The 23,721-nt window shown below is 39.0% G+C and overlaps 1 long non-coding RNA gene across 1 annotated transcript; it reads right to left on the bottom strand.

The window, feature by feature from the left end:
* Positions 1–692: 692 nt before the first annotated feature.
* Positions 693–6,804, bottom strand: LOC121832620 (uncharacterized). Its single transcript, XR_006076242.2, has 3 exons — positions 6,538–6,804; positions 4,609–4,754; positions 693–1,740 (listed from the first exon to the last, which is right to left on the bottom strand). It is a non-coding gene; the product is annotated as an uncharacterized LOC121832620 (long non-coding RNA).
* Positions 6,805–23,721: the final 16,917 nt, after the last annotated feature.

Here is a 23,721-nt window from a genome sequence, read left to right as displayed (position 1 = left end):
CCCCCTACATGTTGTCTTGACCTTGTGCAAGCCTTCGAATGCCGTCCCAGCTGCTGTGAGTTCATGTGTGCAGCTTCAGTCAAATCTGAAAAATACTCTTTTACTGAAAAAGTCTCCTCCTCCTGGCTCTTAGGATATTTCTGGCCCATCTTTAAAAGTGATCCCTGAGCATTGGAGGGGGGGGTGTTGCAAGGGAGGAAAAGAGGTATTTGGCTTATGATACCATAATTCTCCATGTCACCCATATGCATAGCTTTGGAGTAACTTAATCTAAATATTTTGATCCATTGTATACTTTTTAGTTAAATGATTTTGATCCAACCTCTCACTTATCTTTATGCCCAGCACACTAGCCCTGCTGATTTAAGGTCTCACTTCCAAGTTCTCTCGATTGGTTCAGAAACAATGTCCACACCTCTTGTCCTCATCTACTCTGAAAAACTCCAAAACAATGCCGCTTTTTAAATATGCTTGGATGATTCCCCATTGCCCATTAAGTAAATGCCAAGGCTCTGTGCTTGGTACTCACAATGTCTGTGATCTGATTCCACTAACTGACAAAGTCCCAGAAAGCAGAGCTCTCTCTGTTCCTTGCTGCAGCACCCTGGTGGCTAGCACAGGGCTGACACATCATGGATGCTCAAAATGCCTTTTGAATGGATGAGTACATGGATGAAAAACAAATGAAGGAATGAGTTCTATGGCATCATCCTTTATTTCTCTCACACATAGAAAGTCCATCATTAATCATAACTTATGTTTGCAAGCCAAAAAAAAAAATACAAAATACCATATTAGGTAAGCAACATACAAGGTACACTAAAGTCACCTTCCTTTCTCCCAGTTGGCATGTTCATTTCCAGACCACAAGCTCTGCTTATAGGACTACCTTCCCAAGTAGTCTATGTAAATCCTCCTGTCTTTCAAGAGCATCTTTAGTTCTCCTTTTCTCCAGGCCTATATTGTTATATTGTTATTATATTTATTATTTTGTTTTCATCCTTAGTGATGGCTCCTCAAGTTAAATGATTTACTAATTTGTAACTATTTTGTACTTGTAAATATTTTCCTGTTCATACTATTAGTTTTGCATTTGGAAGAGAGCAAATGCAAACGTTTCAGGTGCCTTCACATTCCGTGGGAGGCACAGTAACCCTACAGAGCACTGAGTATGTGTGGAGGGAAAAGACACCAAGGATTGTCATGTATTTAACAAAAATTAATAAAATGCCTGACTGTGGCAGCTCTTGGAGGTAGTTATGCATATTAGTGCGCTTGTTCTGCCCTGAGGACTTTAATTCAGGACATCATTGCTGTCTTGTTTTATAAAACTCAGGTTAAAATAGAATGAAAAAGATTAAATAACATGTCTAAGATCCAAACCAGTGAGCAGAGCAGATTATGAATTAGGGGACTGGGGTATAGTACAGGGGTAGAATATTTGCCTTGAATGCATGAGGCCCTAAATTCAATTCCTAGTATAGAAAAATCAACAGTATGGTTGCTCTCTTATAGACCTTCAAAACTATAGTACTGGCAAAGTTACATCCGTGGTTGTTGATGGTGAAGATTTCAGAGGAAAGGCCATGTGTTTCTTCTTCCAAAGTGGTGTGAAGATGAACTTTGTGCCTGGTGATTTCTTTATTCTTTGTCCTCAGAGTCTCTCTCGTGGATGCTTTGCACCTTCTCTGTAGGAATCCCAGCAAGAAAACAGGCAGCTGGTAGAGGACATAACACAATCTGAAGGAAGGAGAAAAAGACACTGGCTAGAGCCCAGGAAGTGACGCAACAGCAGACCCATGGCTCTGAAGAACAGTGTTCAGCCAAAGAATGAAATCTTGTCTTTTGAGAAACCATGGGAGGGATGAGGGGTTGTGACGTTGAGGAAAATGAACCAGGCACAGGCAGACAAGTGCTCCATGACCTGCTCATGTGTGGATTCTGGAAACGCTGATCTCATAGAGTAGAAAGGTGGTTATAGGAGATGGGGAGAGTGGCAGAAAGGCAAGAACCAGGAAAGACAGATCAATGGCTGTTATGTTAAAGTTGGATAGGAGTGGGAAGTTCTGCTGTGCGATAATACAGCACATTGACATTAAAGAACAATAACATTGACAAGACTTTTCTATTCAATTAAAATATAATTAGATCATTTCTTCATCCCGTCTCCTACCCATCCCATGTCCTCCAAACACCTCCTAAATTCACAGCCCCGTCTTCTTGAACTATTGTTGTTATTTATACATATAAACAAATAAACAAAACCTGCTTAGGAAAGATTTTTTTTTAAAGATAAAAGAGGATTTTTAAAGTTTTCACCATAATAAAATGAGAAACGTTTGAAGAGATGGATATATTTTAACTCAACTTCAACATTATACGATGTGTGGGGCTAGAGAGATGGCGCAGCAGTTAAGAGCATAAACTGCTCATGCAGAGGGGCCAAATTTGGTTCCTAACAGCAACATAGTCAGCTCCCATAACTCCAGCTCCCATGGGATCCAAACTTCTGGCCTTCGTGGGCCCCTGTCCTCGCAGCACATACCCACACACGTGCAAATAATCTTAAATAATAAAAATATCAAATAAATAAATGTGATTTTAAAAATTATGCAGTGTATACTCATATCAACATACCAGATGCTATCCAATTAATAAATATAATTGTTATTTGCTATTTTGCTGTGCTGGGAATTGAACCTAGGGACTTGTGAATGCTATAAAAATGTTCGACCACTGAGCTACACTTTTAGTACAATTTCTACGTGTTTGAGTGTTAGTCAATAATGAATTTCTTTAAAGTTGCCATGGCTATTATTTTATTTTTATTTTTTTGGTCTCACTGTGGATCCAAAATGGAATCTACTAGTTTTTATTACTCTACTATTTCTAGAACAGTCGTAGGGAGATGGAGACAGCTCCGTGGGCAAAGGTGCCTGCCGCAAAACCTAACAACCTGCATTCAGCCCCTGGACTTACCTGACAGAAGGGGAGAATTGACTCCCCAAGTTGTCTGGCAGCCTCCCATGGCACACATACCCGCACAAACACACACAAGCACACATAGGCGCATATGAAATACTGGTTATTTTAGTTTTTAAAAAGAACCGTCGTAGGATACTTTTTGGTAAGTGTTTAATATATTTTTTCCTTTGTCACATTGTCTTTGCTAATAGAGATACAGAAAGGACATGCTTTCAAAATTCTAACCCCGGATGCCAAGCCCACGCACACTTGCTACATAAGCAGATAGAGTTTGAGCTTGTTTGAGCTCTGGTTGTACCGATGATTGCCCTTCAAACTAAGCAAGCTAAATGAAGCATCTGTGGAATGTTTGAAGAGGGGTGGCTGCTCAGATACAGAACCACTGCCCCCGGCAGAAACAGAGTGGCCTTGAATGGTAAATACAATGCAAGTCTCATCAAGGGAAGGAGCAGGAGAAAAACAGGATGCCCAGCGCTGAGAGGGTAGGCTTCCTTTCAGCAGAGATTGAGAGACTTCCTGGAGCAGGTGCAAGGCCACCCCACAGAGCTGCTGGGCACATTCTATGTCTTTATTCACCCAGTTCATTCAAGTGCTGGCGCAGCATTCACCAAACTTCCCACATATTCCCTTCCCTGTCGTCAATTCTGCCTGAGAACTCTTACTCATTTGTTAAGCACAGAGTTCACAAATGGGAAAGGACTTCCCAAGTCCAAACGCCAGCTCCACCACTCACTATGTGGAAATCAGTAAATTGCTCTGTCACTGTGCCTTGGCTCTCTCCTGATTATTAGGGATAATTCTAATGGAATGTCTACAAGAATTCACTAGGTAATGATGCATATTGAGTGTGACGAATATCAGCATATGCTGATGTGAAAAGTTTTAAAAGTAAAATATGTGCATATGAATGTGATACATATGTGTGGTATATGCACACGTGTGTGTATGTAGGTATGCACATCTGTGCATGCACTGCAGAGGCCCAGGAGGACATCAGATGGCCTGCTGTGTCATTCTTGTCCTCATTCTCTTGAAACAGAGACTCTCACTGAACCTAGAGCTAGGCTGGCAGCCTGCAAATCCCAGTGATCCTCCCTTCTACCCCATCCCCAGTGGCAGGGATTTGAACTCAGGTTTTCATTCTTGCACAGCAAGGGCTGTTACCTACTATGCCATCTCCCCAGACTAAATACTTAGTACATTTTAACCAACATCATTATCACTGCCATTTCAAAAAGCAGACGAACACCAGTGTAGGGTCTTATTTCAAAAGTGTTCAGAGGGAATGTCAGTTGGGTATCTGTAAGGAACTAAAGCAGTACCAGAGTAGCCACACTGTCCTACAGGTTATCCACATAGGATATGAAGTTCTGCATCTCTAAGTGATCAGAGACATGCTTCATCAAGGTCTCAGAAACTGATTACAATTTTGACATGTTATTATTCTCATTATTCACATTTAAGAGAAGAGAGCAGAATTTTCCATTAGAAAACTCTTTAGAGATAATTGGCTTTGTGTCCTTTGTCCTTACAATGAAGTTATAAAAGCCAGTTAGCCAACGTTTCAGCTTCTGTGTGGGTGCTAGAAATTCAACATTGAGTAAAACTTGCCTATTCCTTTACCTGACAGAGCTTGAGTAAGTCAGTCAATAGAGAGCCAGCGACTCTCGGATGCTGAGTTGAAGACAGTGAAAATCAGCCGTTGGATGTGAGGGACTGCTGTGTTGGTTTCGGAAGCTTGTCTAAGGAAGAGACACTCCAGCTGAGGCCTGAGTGACAACAAGAGGACAGCCATGATGAGATTGAGAGTGGGGTGAATGACTGGGTGGATCCGAGACACAGTAAGTGACATAGTAAGGAGGAGGTCAGCGCAGCTGTAGTGAAGTGTGGTGAGGTGAACAATGGGAGAGCAAGGGAGCTGAGGGCCAGGAAGAGGCGGAAGATGGAGTACATAGGCTGCAGCAAGGAGGCCCAGATTTATGCTGGTGTCTGGGCCAAGGTGTAAGTCAATTCTTAAGCAGCATGAGAAGCTGTGACTGAAGCCTTGGGAAGGTCACTGTCTGGATGTAGAGGACTGCAGTGGACTACACGGAATCCGGGAAGCCAGCAGGCTGTGGCCCTGTCCCAGGCAGAAGACAATGATGGACCAGTCTAGGATGCCAGCAACAGAAATGGTTACTGGTGGTCAGATTCTGACAATAATTAGGGAGTAGAGCTGTCGTCGGTTACGGACAAACTATAAAACATAAAGATCAAAACTGGACTCAATAATGACTGTAAGGTGTTGACCCATAGAACCAACAGTGGGAGAAGGGAATTAGGTAGGTAGGATAGGTGGCGAGATATATGTTCTATTTAAGGAAGGCAAATAATATTTCTGTTCGGCCTTGTTCTAAGAATATAACAATCCAGAATTCAGAGAAGTCCTCACTGTGTGTTTTTGTTTTGTTTTTTTTTTTTACTAATTAGTGTCCAAAGTCATGGATTTAAATGAGATCATCTGGTCACTCAGGAAAAGTGTACACACTGAAGAGTCGAGTGCTGATGATGGAACCCTCAGTACCACAAGCTGGAGGACTTGGGGTGGAGGACGTGCCTACGGAACCCAAAGAAAAGAAGCCGCTGTGAGATAATAAGAAAACTGCAAGAATGTAGGATGCAGATGGCAGGGAAGGAAGATTGGATGCATGTGTCATGAACTTGCTGTGCAAAACAGATTAAGACCTCTATTATCTTATGTGGACCTTGAAGACATTAGAGGTTTTACATTATTTTATTTGTCTATCACCTAAAGTACTCAATGGAGCCAACTATATTGAAACATTGTGAGAACTCACTAAGAATAATTAATTGGTTATACCTATTGTTCACACAATGAAAACCAAATTAACCCATACAGGAAATCCAATTAGCTTCCTTTGTAGATCTTATGAGTTGCCAGGAGATAAATCTGCATATTATCAATCAATTAACCTAGCTAACAATTATTAGCAAGTCACTTCACACTAACCAATAACATGATAACATATAGTATTTTTCATGACATGAAATCTATCTTGGTGACTGTGCCTTCATAACTTGACCCTAAAAAGTAAACATCATGTGCAAAGAATAAGATTGATAGATATAGTTGTTTGATTTGGGCAAAGAGTTAATCCAAAAACTGTTCTCCAGTTTGTGCTGTATAGAAACAGTTTTAAGCCTTTATGAAACACAATATATATAATGTGACATTAACTCATTTGAGGATTTTATAAATTAAAAGCAAAGATGAAGGAGAAAAAACTTATACATACACACAAAACCTATAACGCAAGGCAGGAGGAAATGAGTGCCAGTTATAAGCAATATACACTTCCATTCATTCAGACAACTTCTAAGTTTTGATATTGTATAAAAACAGTCAACACTTTACACTTAAGAGTTCTCTCTAATGGTTTCAAATGCCTCTAATGCATAAGAAGTTTCCAGTAGAAATCATTGGATGTATTAAAGAATGAATTCATTCAGACATTCTCAACACCAGCTTATCTACTGCCAAAGGCCACTGACCTGATAGTTGCACTGTAATCCTTTACCACAGAAATTTGCAAAGTCCAAGCAGATGGCAAATACCCCCCCACAGCACTCATTGACAAAGAGTGAACTATGTCCGCTGAAAAGTATACTTTGGGCAAATGAATTACAGAAAGTCCACACATGCAGATGCCTTCCAAGGACTAGCCTGGATTAGGGAGACCTGCTGAGTCCAGCAGTTGTGTATCAACCAGGAGATTGCACCTGGGGAGAGTAAACAATGAGTCCCCATCATTCTATAACGTGGGTGACAGTTTGTAGCTCTAGAAAGCTGCAGTGATAATCGAAATAAAACAATCACTCACAAATACAAGGCAGTGATTAATTTGGAGAATTAAATCTCACACTTCTGTATTAAGACAGAAAAGTGATCAATGCTTGGGATGCTGGGTGTGATCTTCCCTCACTATGAATGAACTTTTGTCATTGGACAAGGTAACTTCTTTGTGCCCCAACTTCCTCAGCTATAAAAATGAGAATATCACTTTCTTTGGTACATCTAAGTACTGAAAACATATCAGGCATGTAACAAAATGAAACATCTCTATTCCAACAGGTTCAAAATAGAAATGAATTTGTGCTATAAAAAATAAATAACATGTTCAGAAACAAGGCTGTTGATGTTCCTTTCATTATTGTACTAGAAACCTAGCTCAGTACAATAAGAAAGGGGGAAGTGGGGTACAAATTGGAAAATAAATTAAGATATTTTGGTTTTCTTGGGAAATCTGAAAGAGTCAAAGAAAAAAATCTCTTCACACAATAATCAATTTCAGAAAGTTTTCAGGATATAAGGTTAATATATAAGAATTCATTACTTTCCTACATATCAACAACAGACAATAGAATTTAAAATTAAAGAGATAATACCATTTATATTAGCTTCCCCTCCAAAAAAGATATCTATCTGTAGAAACAAATCTATAATAAGAATTTTTGTTTTAACTGGGCATGGTGGCACATTCCTTTAATTCTAGCACTTGGGAGGCAAAGGAAGTCAGATCTCTATGACTTCAAGGCCAGTCTGGTCACATAGTGAGTTCTAGGACAGCCAGGACCATACGATAAGACCTTAATAAGACGAGAGAGAGAGAGAGAGAGAGAGAGAGACAGAGACAGAGACAGAGACAGAGACAGAGACAGAGACAGAGACAGAGACAGACAAACAGGATTTAATTTTTTTGAGAACTTCATAAATGAACACTGCATCTACATCACTCACACTTCTCCCTCCATCCTCTCACCCCTCCTGTGCCTCCTCCCAAATTCATGGCCTCTTCTTCATTATTGGTGTGTGTGTGTGTGTGTGTGTGTGTGTGTGTGTGTGTGTGTGTGTGTGTGTATACCTACTGAGTTCATTTAGCATTGTCTGTATGTACATACGTTCAGTGACTGAACAACCCATGTGGCAGTTTGTCCCTGTAGGAAACTGATTCTTTCCTTCTCAGCAACTATTGGCTACCTATAGCTCTCCGTTGAGGTGTGGGACCTTGTAGAATTTCTTCCATTCCCATTGTTATGTCAACTGGTGTTGTCATACTGGTCTTATTCAAGCAACTGTGTTGTTGAGATGCCATACATGCATATTCCATGTTATCTCTAGGGAATACTATCTAGCAACAGGCATCCTAGTCCTCTGGCTCTTAAAGTCTTTCCTCTCCCCTCCATGATTTTTCCTGGGCTTTAGGCATAAGGATGTACTGAATAAGAACCTTAACAGGAAATTTTGTATAACATTTATACAAGGGAAATTATAAAATTTATCAAAGAAATCAGAAAGCTAACAAAACCCAGAGATATTCCATGTTCATCCATAGAAAAACTTGGCATTGTCTTGATTTGATTCTTTTCAACATGGTTAATAGAGTCAGGACAGTCATGAAAAATATTCGACCAAGTCATTTTACAACAGTTGACAAGCTGACTCCAAAGTTTATGTGAAGAGGCAAAAGATCCACAATAGCTGAAGGATGTTGAACGAAGTCAGAGAACTGACACCACCCAACTCTAAGATTGATTAAAAGCTGTAGTGACTGGGACTGTGAAGCACCAGCTGAAGAATATGCAGGGAGAGAAAAGGAACAGAACAGAGGCCCAGAAACAGATCCATGTGAATGCAGTCAATGATCTTTGGGAAAAGACAAAAAGCAACACAAAGAAGAAAAGGTGGGATTTTCCACACATTAAAAAAAATGAGTCTAGACAAAAATTACAAACTAACTTTAAGTATATCTTAGACATGAAACACAAAACTATAGGACACCTATGGGATAATATAACAGAAAAAAAATCCAGATGTCTCCAGTTTGGTGATGACATTTTAGATATGACACAAAAGGCACAATCTATAAATAGAAGAAATTACAGGCTGAGTTTCAGGAAAAATCAACTTCTGGTCCTGAAAAGACACTGCCAAGAAAATAAAAGAACATGCCATATATTTGGAGAAGAAAAAAAAAAAAGAAACATATAGAATTACTACTAAAACCACGCAATCAGCCAGACATGGTGGTACATGCCTTTAATTCCATTAATTCCAGCACTCAGGAGGCAGAAGTAGGTGGATCTCTGTCAGTTTGAGACCATGCTAGTCTACATGATGAGTCCCAGGACAGCCAGGACTACGTTGCAAGACACTGAACAGTAAAATAAACAACCAAAAATTGTGTAGCTGACTCTTAAGATTGAACAATAAGGAAACTTTATAAAATATAGGATGACAACCTTAACAGATGCCTCATCAAAGATGTAATGATGACAAATAAGGAAGGAAAGAAGTCCCACATCACATGTAACCAAAGGCTAAAAGTCCTTACTATATGGTCTGTAAGTCCCACCCCATGCTAATTACCCGAAAGAGATGGAAATTGGGCTCTGTCCAAACACCTTGTACAGATATTATAAAATATTTAGTCCTAAATGTCAAGCTTGGAAACAACTAAGATGCTATTTATTTATATAGTCTCACTCCCGTAGACTAGGAGAGTCAAATTTATGGCAATCTTCCAGCCTCCGCCTCCCAAATGCTGAGATTATATGTCCAGCTCCAAGATGTCTTTTAATAGGTATATGGAAAAAGAACTATAAAATATCCATGTCAGCACTAGAAACAGATGAGTTGTCATTCTGTAAAAAGACATGGAGAAAATTTAAATGCATATTATTAATCCTAAGAAGCCAATATGAAAAGGTTGCATACAGCATAACACTCAGGAAAGGGAAAACATAATGGAGACAAAAACATCAACATTTGCCAGGGGTTAGGAAGGAAAGAAAAATAAACAGACAAAATTGACGGTTGTCAATGCAATTTAGCTACTTCATATATCATAATGATGGGTGCACATCATAAATTTACCCAAGCATATAGAATGTACAGTACTTAAGATGAACTCTTCTGGGCTTGGTGTTCAAGCCTGTAACTCAAACTGCTTGTAAGCTGAGACAGGAAGATCATGAGTTCGAGCCTTGCCAGGGATACAGAGTTAAAATACCAATATGGGGAACTTAGTAAGAGCCTGGCTCTTACTTTTTTGTGCTTGAATTCAAGTCTGTGGGGGCATTTCAGGGTGATTACGGTGAATAAAAAATTTAAAGGGTAAGAATATCACTCAAAGCCATAAACTTATTTCCCAGTACTGAATAAAAGGGTATTGTACAAGCACAGGGCAGGGGAACAGAGAGAATGTGGGAACCTCTACATTGTATTATGAACCTGAAATTCTCTTTAAGAAAAAATGTCTATGACTAGAAAGGTAGAAAAGTAATAGAACTCTTGCCTTGTATGCCCAAGACTTTATGTTTAATCCCTGACAGCTCCAAATTTTATTTTTTTAATTTATTTTTTTATTCATTGTACATACCAACCACAGTTCCTCCCTCCTCCCACCACCATCCACTCTTTAGAACCACCCCCATCCATTTCTCAGAAAGGATAAGGGCTCCCATGGGGAGTCAACAATGCCTGCAGTACCAAATTTTCTACCACTCAAATAACCAGAGAATCAGGCAAAGTCAAGATACCATATCATATCTAACTGGCTAGGACTAATCATAACAACCCTATTAGATATCATTTTAAAGATTAGTATACACAAGATAATATACAATAGACCTTTAAAAAGTGACCTTTTGAACTTTAACAGTTTAACTCTAAATTACTATGGTAACAAGTTAGTAGGATAAGCTAAAAAAAAAAAAACAGAAGCCCAAAAATCAAAGTTGAAGCATATCAGAGGCTGAATACTCCTGCTAAGTAGTGAGCTCCTGGATAGTGAAGGTACAGCAAATATTTGACCAATGAAAGAAAGAATGAGATATTAACTCGAATCCCATGCCAACATCCTCAATATGCCTCACAGACACTTATAAATTTGCATATGCAGAGATGATTACAGCTGCCTGCAATTACTTTCTCTTTATGTTTTTGTCTCTAAAACAGATCTGTGTCTGCCATTGCAAATATGTCCTTAAACAGGACAGTGACAAGGTACAATTGTTGTCTAAAGATCAATAAGGAAATTAACTCCAACCCCAACGACAATGAAACCTAAGAAGTAACAAGAGCTTTATAGCAGAAAAAAATTAATGTATTTATAAATATTTTCCCTAGAAATAAGTTTACTTTACTTCAATATATGTATTAAAGTATATATATGCATATCTACATAATATATATAGTCTTACTATGAATGTCTCCTCCAGAATGGTGGGCATGAGTTTTATCATGGTAAATTCAAAACAAGAAGCTTGAGCTTACTTAGGCAAGGTTTTTCTTACCCCCTTTCGTAGCTTGGCTAAGTAAGTCAAAGCTGTTGTATCCCAATTCATCTTGGAAGATTTTGTAGTTAATCCAGTGTGCTTCACACAATCCAGAAAGCCCACATAATCAAAAGTATGAAGCTAGATTGGATTTTCCTACCCAATGCAGGATTGTCTAAAGTGATTATTAGACGAGTACTTCAACTTTTTTTTTAACAAGCCCATGAGTTCATTTGGTTAATATACAAAGCATGAGAGCAGATCACTTAGAGCAGTGATCCTCAACCTGTGAGTTTTGAATGCTTTAGGGATTGCTTATCAGATATCCTGCATATCAGGTATATACAATTCATAATGATAACAAAAAATCACAAAATAACAAAAATTATGAAGGAGCACCAAAAATAATTTTGTGGTTGGGGGTCACCACAACATGAGGAACTGTATTAAAGGGTCACAGCATTAGAAGGTTGAGAACCACTGACTTTGAGGAACATAGGCGACCCCCGCAAAGGAGCTACATCACCACTCCATCATGAGTGACATCATAAAAGCTGCATCTTGGAGTCCTACTTCCATTTAATTTTCTATATCTTTGTATGTTTTTGTTAGCATATTAATTATACATAATAATGGACTCCATTATGACATTTTCATGTGGATGTGATAAAAAAATACATTATGTAGATGTAACTTAACTTTCTAGGGTCTTGATTTTCTCCTTGATCAAAGAAAGATCCTGGGCCAGATGATCCATCCAGTCTTTTCTATAATTTTGATTTTTATAAAATATTATAAAGTATAAATATTTACCCCCAGTGTTTTAGAACTGGAACTGGGTGGAAGATGGTGAGTGGAAAAAAAAAAAAAAAACCTATACGGCACTTACTGTGATCTTCTCTAAGCACTTTACACATAGGCATATGTTTTATCCTTGTAATCAATGTAGGCACTATTATTTTAGCATGTACATTTAACCTATGAGGAGACTCAGACACTGGATGAAGTGGTCTAGTTAGTTCAGGGTCCATAACTAGCAAGTAGTGGGGTTGGGTGTAAACTCTGATAATGTATCTTCAAAATCAGTACTCGAAGCTGTTCCACTCTGCTGTGTGTCTAAGAGTCACACACCCTCTACCCTTATGACAAACACTGATTGGTTCAGCTTCCCTACATGTTAACCAAGCATGCAAGAGTCAGGCTGAATAAATGTGTGGTGTCAGAGGTGACTCAGGAAATGAGACAAACTCTTGACATTCATTTTGATTGACTTGGTGATTAAAATGCCACTGAAAAAATATTATTACCAAGAAATCCTGTTGATCACTAAGATCATATTGTTGTATTTAGAAAATGAAATCTCACAAATAATCAACATTCTTGGCCATTATTGCTACCGTCTAAAAGTCCATCCTGCTTTTCAAAGGTCTTCAGTGTACCTAACTTCTCACTCTTAATACTGAGATATTTCTCATGCTAGACTGCAGTCTTTGAAGATTGATACTTTACTTATCTTGATTCTAAATCTATCACTACTGAGTAAATTATTAGGTATTTAATAAGTATTTGTTAAATGAGTGAGATTGCTTGCTGAGTTGATAAAAAATTTTTAAAGTTTCCTCTTCATAAAGCAATAAATTTTCTCCTCTTTTCTCTTCTTGTAACAAAATAAATACATTTAACAGACAACAATGTTATCCTAAAATTTTAGAGATGAACTTACTGATTTCAGAGTAAAATGGCATGTGACACTTCTGTGTGAAAAAATGTCACCTGAATTTTCTGACCCACACTGATTTTCATTTAGTTTTACTTTTCAATATTATCTGTAGTTAAAGTATGTTTAAGGATAGGGCATAACTCAGAGGTAGAACACTTGCCTAGCATGTAAAAGACTTTGAGTTCCATCCCAAGCACTGTGAGGGAAAAAAAGAGCTTAATTAAATATGACTCAATGTTATAGAGTTTAAAACTTCTCCTTTAAGTTCTCAAAGAAAAAAGAAATCAACTGTTTGAATGAGTATTAATTTTTGTTCAAAATGTGGTCATTATTAAATTAAATCAGTATTGACTAATCTTTTATTTCAAGATCTTTTAAAGATTTTGTAATAATGACATGTGGCTATATAACAAAATGACTTGTAGATTGCCAAGTAAAATTATTTTAACAGCACCAAAGTCCATGAGGAAAACTTAAAAAGAACAAATACTTCCAAAATTAAAATATGGCTGAGTGGTTGTTTATGAAGTAGAAGTCTAGTGGCCTTCCACTATCCTAGTATTCATTTGAAATCCCTAATAAGAAGGGGTATGATTGGAGAGAGAAGGGAATAAGAGAGGATAATGGAGGGGAATTATAATCAATGTACACAGAATTGTAAAAGAATATTTTGAAAATAAAATACTTAGATAATCTATGGACTAGCATGAAGATTTGCCAACTACTGCCCATACCTCCCAAAATACACAGGCTGAACATAGATGCCAAATAATTTATTTTTATGACATGTGGAAGGTAGAACACTTGCCTAGCATGTAGAGGGTGATGCTAGGCATCAGAAATGACAACAATTGGGATTACATATTATAAAGCAGAAATGCAAATCAATCTTTCAGAACCCATAGAAGAAAGCTGAGGGCTCATCCCTGGGGAGGCCTGATGATGCTTCTTGAATATGTTCTTGCCCATCAGACACCTATTGAATGAATTGCGACAGGTTCAGCCTCAGCTGTCTCTCACGCTTTCTTGGGAAAATAATTCTCTGATGACTAATTAATAATGAATCATCTAGTTTATGTGATAAAATCAAGATCTATTTCTATTCCAGCAACTAAGAAATCAACCAAGAAGAAGCCTAACCTCAAGTTAATCATAGACCTAGACCCACTGTTTACAAAACCACTGATTATTCCTACATATTGTTTTAGTCCATCTTATACCAAGTTGAATACGATGAACAAAATTAAGCTCTAAGAAAAAAATTAATGGAGCATCAAGAAAAACCACATGCCAGATCATCAAAGAAGCCAGCTTTATGAACCAAAGTAACCTGAAGTGGAATTGCATTACCTCCAGGCAAACATTGCTGCTAGAAACATGGAATGTGGGTCTCAGACTAATACACCTGTAATCCTGTTCAAGAGAGCCAAGGTTATCACTGCTTCTCTAAGCAAACCCTGAAGCCCACGCATAGTGACACTTTAACAGAGCATCACCAGAGCTGTGCTGATTGCTTCAGTTTACATACCACTGGTCAGGGAACTTTGAACCAGCCATCTTTGTTTAGAAAACTTGTAAGATGTTGGATCTCTTTAAGTTAAACAAAACCCTTGGACGTACACATCTGCTGTTTGATGGACCTTGTGTTCTAACATGGAAGGTTTCGCAAGTGAGGGACTAGATGAAAAGTACAGCCCACACCTAAGACCCCCAGGTTGCAAAGACTCTGCATCTCCAGTCTTTCCTGTCACCTACATTCCATACAAAAGGCATTTCTACCTTTCTGTTTTAATCTTCAAGAGAATGCTCCTATGTGATCTTGAGTCACGACTTTGTTAAATTATTGCTAATGCATAAAATTAAATATCACAAACTTCTGTTTCTTTGTTTGACAAGACCCTTATTGAAATACAGAAGATATATTCTTAAACAACTTTCTCATAGTATAATTTTGTGTTCTATTGAATTGTATTAACATACCACTGGTTTTTTAAAAAACAAAAACAAAAAACAAAAAAAAACAACTATAACTTGTTTGTTTGAGATAGGTCTTCAGGACCAGAAATCCCTGGCTGGCTGACCTCAAACTCTCTGGAATCCTCCTGCCTCTGCCTCCTGAGTGCCAGGATTAAAGGTGTGTCCCATCATATCCAGCAAAAATACAACTTCTTTGTAAGTTAATGTGACACAAATCTATAGTAGAAAAGTTTAAATCGCTTAAATGAATATATTAAATTGATTATCCACAAATGTTGTTGATAATCTTCAGAATATTAAAATATTACTAGGATGTGATCACTGTTTATCTTGGAATAAAGATACTAAACATATTGCAGAGTAAGTGAGCAGCCATATTAAATTCTAACAGTGTTTAGTGACTTCCTCCTTTAGGGAACACTGAAGTGCACTGTTTTTACTTTGTGTTCTGGGTTATTCTCCTGCTTCAGATTAGGCTACCACTTGGGAGAGCTTATAATAAAATAATAGTAACCATGTGAAAATAGCCTTTTGTAAAGTAGTAGGTAACAGAGCAGCCAGCAATAGTGACAATTCAAATGAATTAATATTGTCACTTTTCCGTTTCCTAATCTAGCTCAATCATGAACAGATGTGACATAAAATATCAGGTCTACCCCACCAATATGTTTGATATAGGCCAAGATATATGATGCAAGTTAGGACAAGGAAAGAGGAAATGCAGAAGGCCCCTTCCTGTAACTTTATATTTAATATCAGTATTAAAACACACGGTCCAATAATATACATATTCATGATAATGTTTTAAAAGAATTTTAATCCGAGGCTGGACTAGGTGACACACACCCTTAATCCCAGCACCCAGGAAGCAAAGGCAGATGGATCTCTGTGAGATCCAGGCCAGCCAGAGCTGCATAGTGAGACACTATATACAAAAGACACTATATACAAAAGAAGAAGAGGAGAAAGAAGAGGAAGAGGAGGGGAGGAGGAAGAGCAAGAAGAAAACGAGAAGGGGGAGGAATTCTAATCTGCCTACCATTCAGTGGATCATGCATGCACTATCCGGGTCACCACAGAAACTCGTTCTCCTCAGTCCTGTGGAGTTTCTAACTTCTATGGTAAACTGGCGTAGAACCTAACCAAGCGATAACAGCTTTGGGGAAATCTGTCACGACAATGAAGGGAAGGCTAGAAAACAGGCACAACCATTCAGGAGAGTGTCATGAATTCTGGAGGTCAAACCTCACTGCTGCACTGATAATGGAGCTGAGAAAGTCCCCCAAGAGGGTGGCACAACACTGAGAGATGAGGTCCTGTGGCCTTCCTTTCCCTGCGAAGTGCAAGAGAATCAACTTAAAGCCTGGTTCAGAACAAGAACTTCTAGCTCATCTTATACTGAGTTCCTTCCTAACTGAAAGTCTATTAGACCCGCGGCTCCAGCAGGCACAGCTGTCCATGTCTTCTTCAGCTCCCCTCATCTGAGTACTAGCCCTACCGTCGCTGAAGGGCCCCATTTCAAGTCACTGTACTCAGCCCCAACAAGAAAGAATTTGCTCCCTTTTACATGTCTATGAAAGGACACAGTCAGTGACATGTGATTGGCCTCTCCCATGTTGACCTCAATGAAATTATGTTATGCTTGCTGCCAATCATCTTCTTGAATCAATAGTTTACATTCTTATTTGCTGACAACCTTTTTTATTTAAAAAAATTCATATATTTTGTATGTTTTTTCCTACCTCAATTCCTCCCAGATCTTCTCTGTCTATCCAACTTTGTGGGTTTTTTTTTCTCTCTTTCTCTTTAAAACAAAATAACAAAACAAAACGAAGAAACATACACACAAACCACAAAAAACACCAGAAATCAAAATAAAAAAGTAAAAGATTAATAAGACAAAAAATGCTCAAAGAAAAATGAGACCAAAAGTCTATAAAAATACCATTGAGTTTGTTTTGTGTTGGCCAACTACTCCTGGGCATGGGGACTACCCTGAAATGTGGCTAATACATCCAATGAGACTCCATTGGAGGAAACTGATACTGTTTTGCCAATGGGTATCAGTTGCTTAGAGCTTCTTGGTTAGGTGTGGGACCCTGTGTCCATTTCCCCTCTCAGTGCTGAGGCCCCATCAGGCTTCAGTTCCTGCAATCTTTCTGTGTGCTGCCACGGTCTCCATGAATCATATGTGCATCAATCCTGTAGTCTCCTCAGACTCATTCATTTGCTCTGGATCTTACAGTCCCTTGGCCTCCTCTTCTGCACAGATTTCTGATAACCACAGGCAGTGGTTGTCAACCTGTGGGTCTTGGCCCTGTTATAGAATATACAACACTTTCACAGGGGTCACCTAAGACCATCAGCAAACACAGACATTTACATTCATAACAGCAGCAAAAATTACAATTTTGAAGTAGCAACAAAAATGGTTTTATGGTTGGGGTCACCACAACATTAAGAAGTGTATTAAAGGATCGCAGTATTAGGAAGGCTGAGAACCACTGCTTCAGGGGAGGGCGTTTATGAAGACAATTTATCTAGGACTATGTGCTCCACTCTCTAACTCTGCACATTGGCTACTGAAAGGACCAAGCAGATGCCATGACAGGCTGCCTAGTCTTCTCTCAGAGATCAGGCCTCAATTTCAGTTTCCTGAGACTTGAGCAAGCAGTTTCTGGAAGGGCTGTGAACAAAAGACATAGTCCTTGCAGCAGCTCCCTTTCTGCACGTACACGTACTCTGACCGCTCAAGGTTCAGTCAATTGTTTACTGTCTGGGACCTCTCACCAACTTAGCTACGTGCATGAGTCAAGGACAGAGCCTGAGCCACTGAGTCAGCCTCTATAGTCATTACGTGCTAGGTCAGCCAGTCTCCATGACAGCTCAAGGACAGATCCTGAGACTCTTCCAGGCCTGCCCAAAAATGATAACTGTAACCCCCAACCAGTAAATTCAAAGGTTACATACCCTCACCCAATCATATGATGCAAAGGCTTATACCACGCTGCTTGTGGTTTTTCCCTTTAAAAAAAAAAAAAACTCTCATCCTGAGAGCTCAGGGCCATCCTCCTCCACCCTCTGTGTTGGAGTGCTGGACACAGACCAAGCCTGGGCTTGCTTGTTATCAATTAACCCCTGTGTGTTTTGCATCGGATGTCAGCTCTGTGGTGGTCTTGCTCAGGGGGTCTTCTGACACAGGCATAACAGCTACAGATTTTTTTAATCTTCTGACCAAGGAGTTCTTTGCTCCTTTAAATCAGTCATTTCCGTTTTAATTATTTCAACCTCTTTGTACTTTTTCCCCATCCTCTCTTTCTTTTGTTTTGTCATATTAATACATAAAGCATACATACATCAAATGAAAAGTTCTCTGCATAGTAAACCCCCAATTTTTTCCAGAATACCATGTATATTCATTATATATGTTTATATTACTAGGCATATTAACAACACTTTATGGGAGCCCTCAGGCCTGGGAATAGTTGGCCAACACAAAGTAAACTCAATGGTATTTTTTGTCCCATTTGGCTTTGTTCCCCTTCCTCCACTCAAAAATTAATAATGTCACAAAGATTGCATGTAGCCCAAGACCAGTCTGCAATCTGGTCTACACTGCAAGTTCCAGGCCAAACGGGATTACAGAACAAAATCCTTTTTCAAATAAAAATAATACACTATTTCTTGTAAAATAAATTTCAAATGCTTATAATATACTAGGCTCTTCATTTAATTCTGAAAGTAGCCAAAGAAATAAAGGCCCTCAAAATCTGAATCAAATCCCTTCAATTTGTGGATAACAAATGAGAACTTTTCTAAGTCAGTGAAAAGCTAAAAAATAATGGAACACAAAGTGTTAAAGACAGGAGGTCTACGTAACTGGTGTTTAATAATGTTCATCAATGATCAAGAGAGCCAAGCTTTAATTATTTTTTCTTTTTGAGACAGGGTTTCTCTGTGCAGTTTTGGTGCCTGTCCTGGCCACCTGGCTCTGCCTCCCAAGTGCTGGGATTAAAGGCGTGCATCACCATTGCCCAGCATGAGAGCCAGGCTTTTATTAGGCAAGGAGATATGTGAAAAAGAAGGAGGGGGAGGAGGAGGGAGGCAAAGAGCTAGGACAGGAAGAAGAGGAACAGGAGGAAGAGGAGCAGAAAGAAGAAATAGGCATGGTATGGCATAGAAAGACTGAAGGCCATCTGTGCCTTGGCAAACAAGAGGAAATGATCATTTAGAGGTTGCATGAGCTGGATGAAGGTGAAGAACTAGACAGAAGGAAACTGGTGAGGGTACTAGTGTGATCCGCAAGGATCTCCCCCTAGAGGAAGGGAGAGGACATGAATAGAGAGCACCTGGGTTTCTGTAGCACATGGCCCAGCATCCAACCAACTTACTGAAGACAGGAAGGAGAAGGAAGAGGCAAATAAATAGACATAGGCATAAACACACATGCACACCGTTAACAAGGACATCTTTGAAGTTTTTCTTTTTGAATTTCTTCTGCATTGACGTCTCCTTATTCAATGCTTTAAGGAAATTTTAAATTTTTACAGAAGGGATGCAAAAAGACAGAAATATTAATATCCATCTATTGTCATTACAGAGTTTCCAAGTGACACAATGACTTTGGCAGTTTGGCTGGAAAACATTTTACTGTTTCATCTCATTCATCTACCTACCGAAAGCAAAATTGGAATGTTCTCAATCTCTACTGTCTTTGTCTTCTTTTCCAATCCTTAGATGTGGAAATTCTGATGTTTAATAAGGGACATTACATTCTACTTGAAAACAAAGTGGAAATAATTTCCAGAGATAGGAGAGGAGAAGGGCATGAGGAATGAGAATAGGATGAAAACACTCTTAATGTCACTCAGACATATCAGTCACTAAAAGAAAAGCAAGAAGATAGGGATTCAGATAAACTGAAGAGAAAGCCCAAAGCAGTTTTCAATGCTTCTCACTTGAAACACTTTGAAAATGATCCCATTAGGCCAAAATGGAGAGACCCTTGTATAACTCAAGTGATCACAATTATATAGCGTTGAGAAACTGGTATTGTTTCAGCAGACTCCTCAAGTTTAGTCCTTTACCTTCATTTAGTCCATGTACCCTCTAAATCAATCGCTCGCTCCTCTTTGTTTGCCAATTAACATTATGTTAACGTTAATTAACAATTAACATTGAATCTTCTCTGTGTGTGGGGTGGCCTATGCGTGTGTATGTGTGTGTGTGTGTGTGTGTGTGTGTGTATGTGTGTGTGTGTGTGTGTGTGTGTGTGTGTGTGTGTGTGTGTGTGTGTGTAGGTACACATAAGAGAGAGGAAGACAGTGAGATATAGATAGAGCATGTGGAGGCCAGAAGACAACCAGAATTTCATCCCTTTGGTTCCATATACTTTTCCACCTTTTGTTTGGAGAAACACTCCTCACTAGCCTTGAGCTCACCAACTAGCTAGGCTGACTGACCAGCTCTGCCTCCCCAGTGCAGAGATAACAAGTGTGAGCCATCAATACCAGATTTTTTGATATAAACTCTAGGGGTCAAACTCAGATCCTTGTGCTTGCGAAAAGCAAGCACTGTACTGATGGAGCCATCCCCCCAGCCCCAATACTGAATCATAATTTTTCAATCATGTCCGAAATGAATGAAGAAGAGGCCTGCACACTAAGACCATGGACCTATGGATGGGCCTGAAGTAGTTGTTTTATAACTATGGTGATGTTGATTCATCTGTTATGATGTGTGAGGATAGCCAAATATGGTCCCTGCAAAGCTTTACCTTTGGTGTTAAGTGAAGAAGGCTAAACTCCAGCATTTTCAGCTACAAAGGCTTTCAGATATCCTCAAAGGATAATACACAGTCATAGATAGGATAGACCCTGATAGGACGGGATCCCGTGGAATAGTAGAACTGCCTTCAAGAAAAGACTTCAGTACTCTAGTGAAGTATATGACCTTCTGTATTCGGCAGATTTGGTAAGTTAAATCCTAATCATCCTTTAGGTGAAGTCCTGGCCAATGCCATCATCCTGATCATCATTAACTCATCATGGTAACACTACCTTGAGATAAGAACATGGTGTTCAGAGCAGATCTCAGGCAGAATGGCACAACCATTTTAGAAGATAACAGTCCCCTTGGCAAGAGTTTATCAGTAAGTCCAATGTCAAATGGAAAACTCATCTAGAACATTCACAACATGTCTTATCCTGGAGAACCCACCCACGCATGTTTATCTACTGTGTGTTCTTCTACAAACCCAACCAGTTCTCTGCAAATTTGTTGACTCTGGCCATGAAATTCTAACCACAGGAATTAGAGGTCACTTGACACCAAATTAGAGCTCACACCACCCTAGGAGACAGGCGGGGAATGCGTCCCTTCCTTCTGCTTGTGTCCATTCTTGTCAATATTTTAGTATCATTTTCAATAACATTCCCGTGTTGCCCTTATTTAAATAAACAAACAAAAAATCTCTGGCATTTATCACCAGCACAAAAGTTACCAACTTCCCTTCCCTGTATGACTCTCCGTTTCTAGAGAGAATTTCTTTGATTGTCCGTCCACCTTCTCCTCACTTTCCTATTCAATCCAATGGAATATGGAACTATCTGGCTTTACAGAAGGGAATATAAAGGGGAAATAATCAGAAGTATTTGCCATTCCAAAGTCATTCTGATGAACATGCTTCAAACGCACTCATAATTTCATTACTTGGAGGAAAATGTTTTAGCCTCTCGTGTATCCCAAGACATCAGCAGAGTAACAGGACAACCTTTAGTAAAGCATATTCTTCAATGCATCCCACACTGTTAATGATTTAATCTTAATTTTATTTTTATTTATTTATTGGTCTTTCGAGGCAGAGTTTTACTGTGTAGCCTTGGCTGTCCTGGAATTCATTCTGTAGACCAGGCTGGCCTCAGACTCATAGAGATCTGCCTTAATGCTGGGATTAAAATGATGCACCACCATGGCCCAGTTTATTAATCTTAATTTTAAAATGAGCTTCCAACTGCCTAAATGCCCTAAAAAGTGTGCCAATTCAAAAAAATTTCTCTATATATATAGAGAAAGAGAAAATGGCTTATGAATGTGTAAAACCTCTATAGACACAGAGGAGAGCCTATTACTTCCATTTTCCTAAGTTAATATATTTTCTAACTATATTCTAAAGACGTATCCTTATACCCAACAAGAGATAGGCTCTCATCATTCATTAAAGAAGTTTCAACTAACAGCAAATGAATGCTACACCATCTACTACATAGAGGCTACTCCATGATGTGTATAAGAGATAAACTCTGGTTAAAATGCAGGGAATACGTGATTGTAGAGTACCTAGCCCAAATGGATACATCTTGAATGCAACTCCAACACCTAAAGCTCAGGGAACAGCCCAGAGTAAGGGTACAGAAAGGTTGTAAGAGCCAGAGAATCAAGATGCCTGCTATGAGATAGTATCTTCTAGGCATGGTAGGAATGCTACATCCATGAAATCTAAAACCAAAAAATCACTGCATAAATAAGACCTTTCATAATGACAACACCAGTCAATGTGCCAGAATAGGGGAAATTTCACAAGGCCCTACCCTAAGGAAGAGCATAATTAATAAATGACTGAGACAGGAGCACTCAATTTTCTGAAGGGTCTGCTCTCCTGATGGGCTGTCAAATCCCAAGTGGTCAACCCTAAACACATGTACAAATGGACAACACTGTAGCTGCTTTTGAAAAAAAAGAAAAGGGGAAGTGCTGGGGATGTCTTTCTGTATGCGGTGAATGTGTTGCTCTGATTGATTGATAAATAAAACACCAGTAGCCAGGTAGGAAGTACAGTATAGGCAGGATAAGCAGAGAGGAGAATTCTGGGAACAGGAAGGCAGAGTCAGGAGTCACCAGAAAGAAACAGAGGAAGCATAATGTGAAAGTACCGGTAAGCCACAAGCCACGTGGCAACTTATAGACTGATAGAAGTGGATTAATTTAAGATATAAGAACTGGATAGCAAGGAGCCTGCCATGGCCCAACAGTTTATAAGTAATATAAATCTCTGTGTGTTTACTTGGGTCTGAGCAGCTACGGGCCTGGGTTGGACTGGAGAAAACTCCAGCTACATAACACTAAATATATTCAGGGTATATATGTAACAATAATAATTAAAGAAGAAGAGGCATAAACTTGATAGGGAGGCACAAGAGTTGTGTGATGAGGGGGACTGGAGATAACATAAATACAGTATTCATGTATGTAATTCCCAAAAATTAACAACAAGTTTTTAGATGCCCTCTAAAGTCTTTCATTGGGGGATGGAGTTGTAGCTCAGTAGTAGAGTGTTTGCTCCGTACACACAATGCATTGAAAAGAGAAGTGAAGTAAGAACAGAGTACATAAGATGTCACTACTATCACTTAGGGTAATAGAGAGTATATATTGACAGGAATATATATATATATATATTTTAATTTCTGGATTTATTTATCTGTTCTATAGTGTGAGTATTTTATCTGCATGTGTATATCTGCACCATATCCAGGCTTGGTGCCTGCAGAGGTCAGAAGAAGGCATAGGATCTCCTGGAACTGGAATTACTGATGTTTGTGAGGCACCATATGGATGCTGGGGTTCAAACCTGATCCTCTGCAAGAGCAACAAGTGCTCTAAGCCATTGAGTCACCATCTCTCCAGCCCCATATTAATTCATA

Source organism: Peromyscus maniculatus, chromosome 10 (genome assembly GCF_049852395.1).
Source record: "Peromyscus maniculatus bairdii isolate BWxNUB_F1_BW_parent chromosome 10, HU_Pman_BW_mat_3.1, whole genome shotgun sequence".
NCBI lineage: Eukaryota > Metazoa > Chordata > Mammalia > Rodentia > Cricetidae > Peromyscus > Peromyscus maniculatus.
The sequence above is the reverse complement of the archived record's forward strand: the minus strand, read 5'-3'. Positions and strand labels throughout refer to the sequence as shown.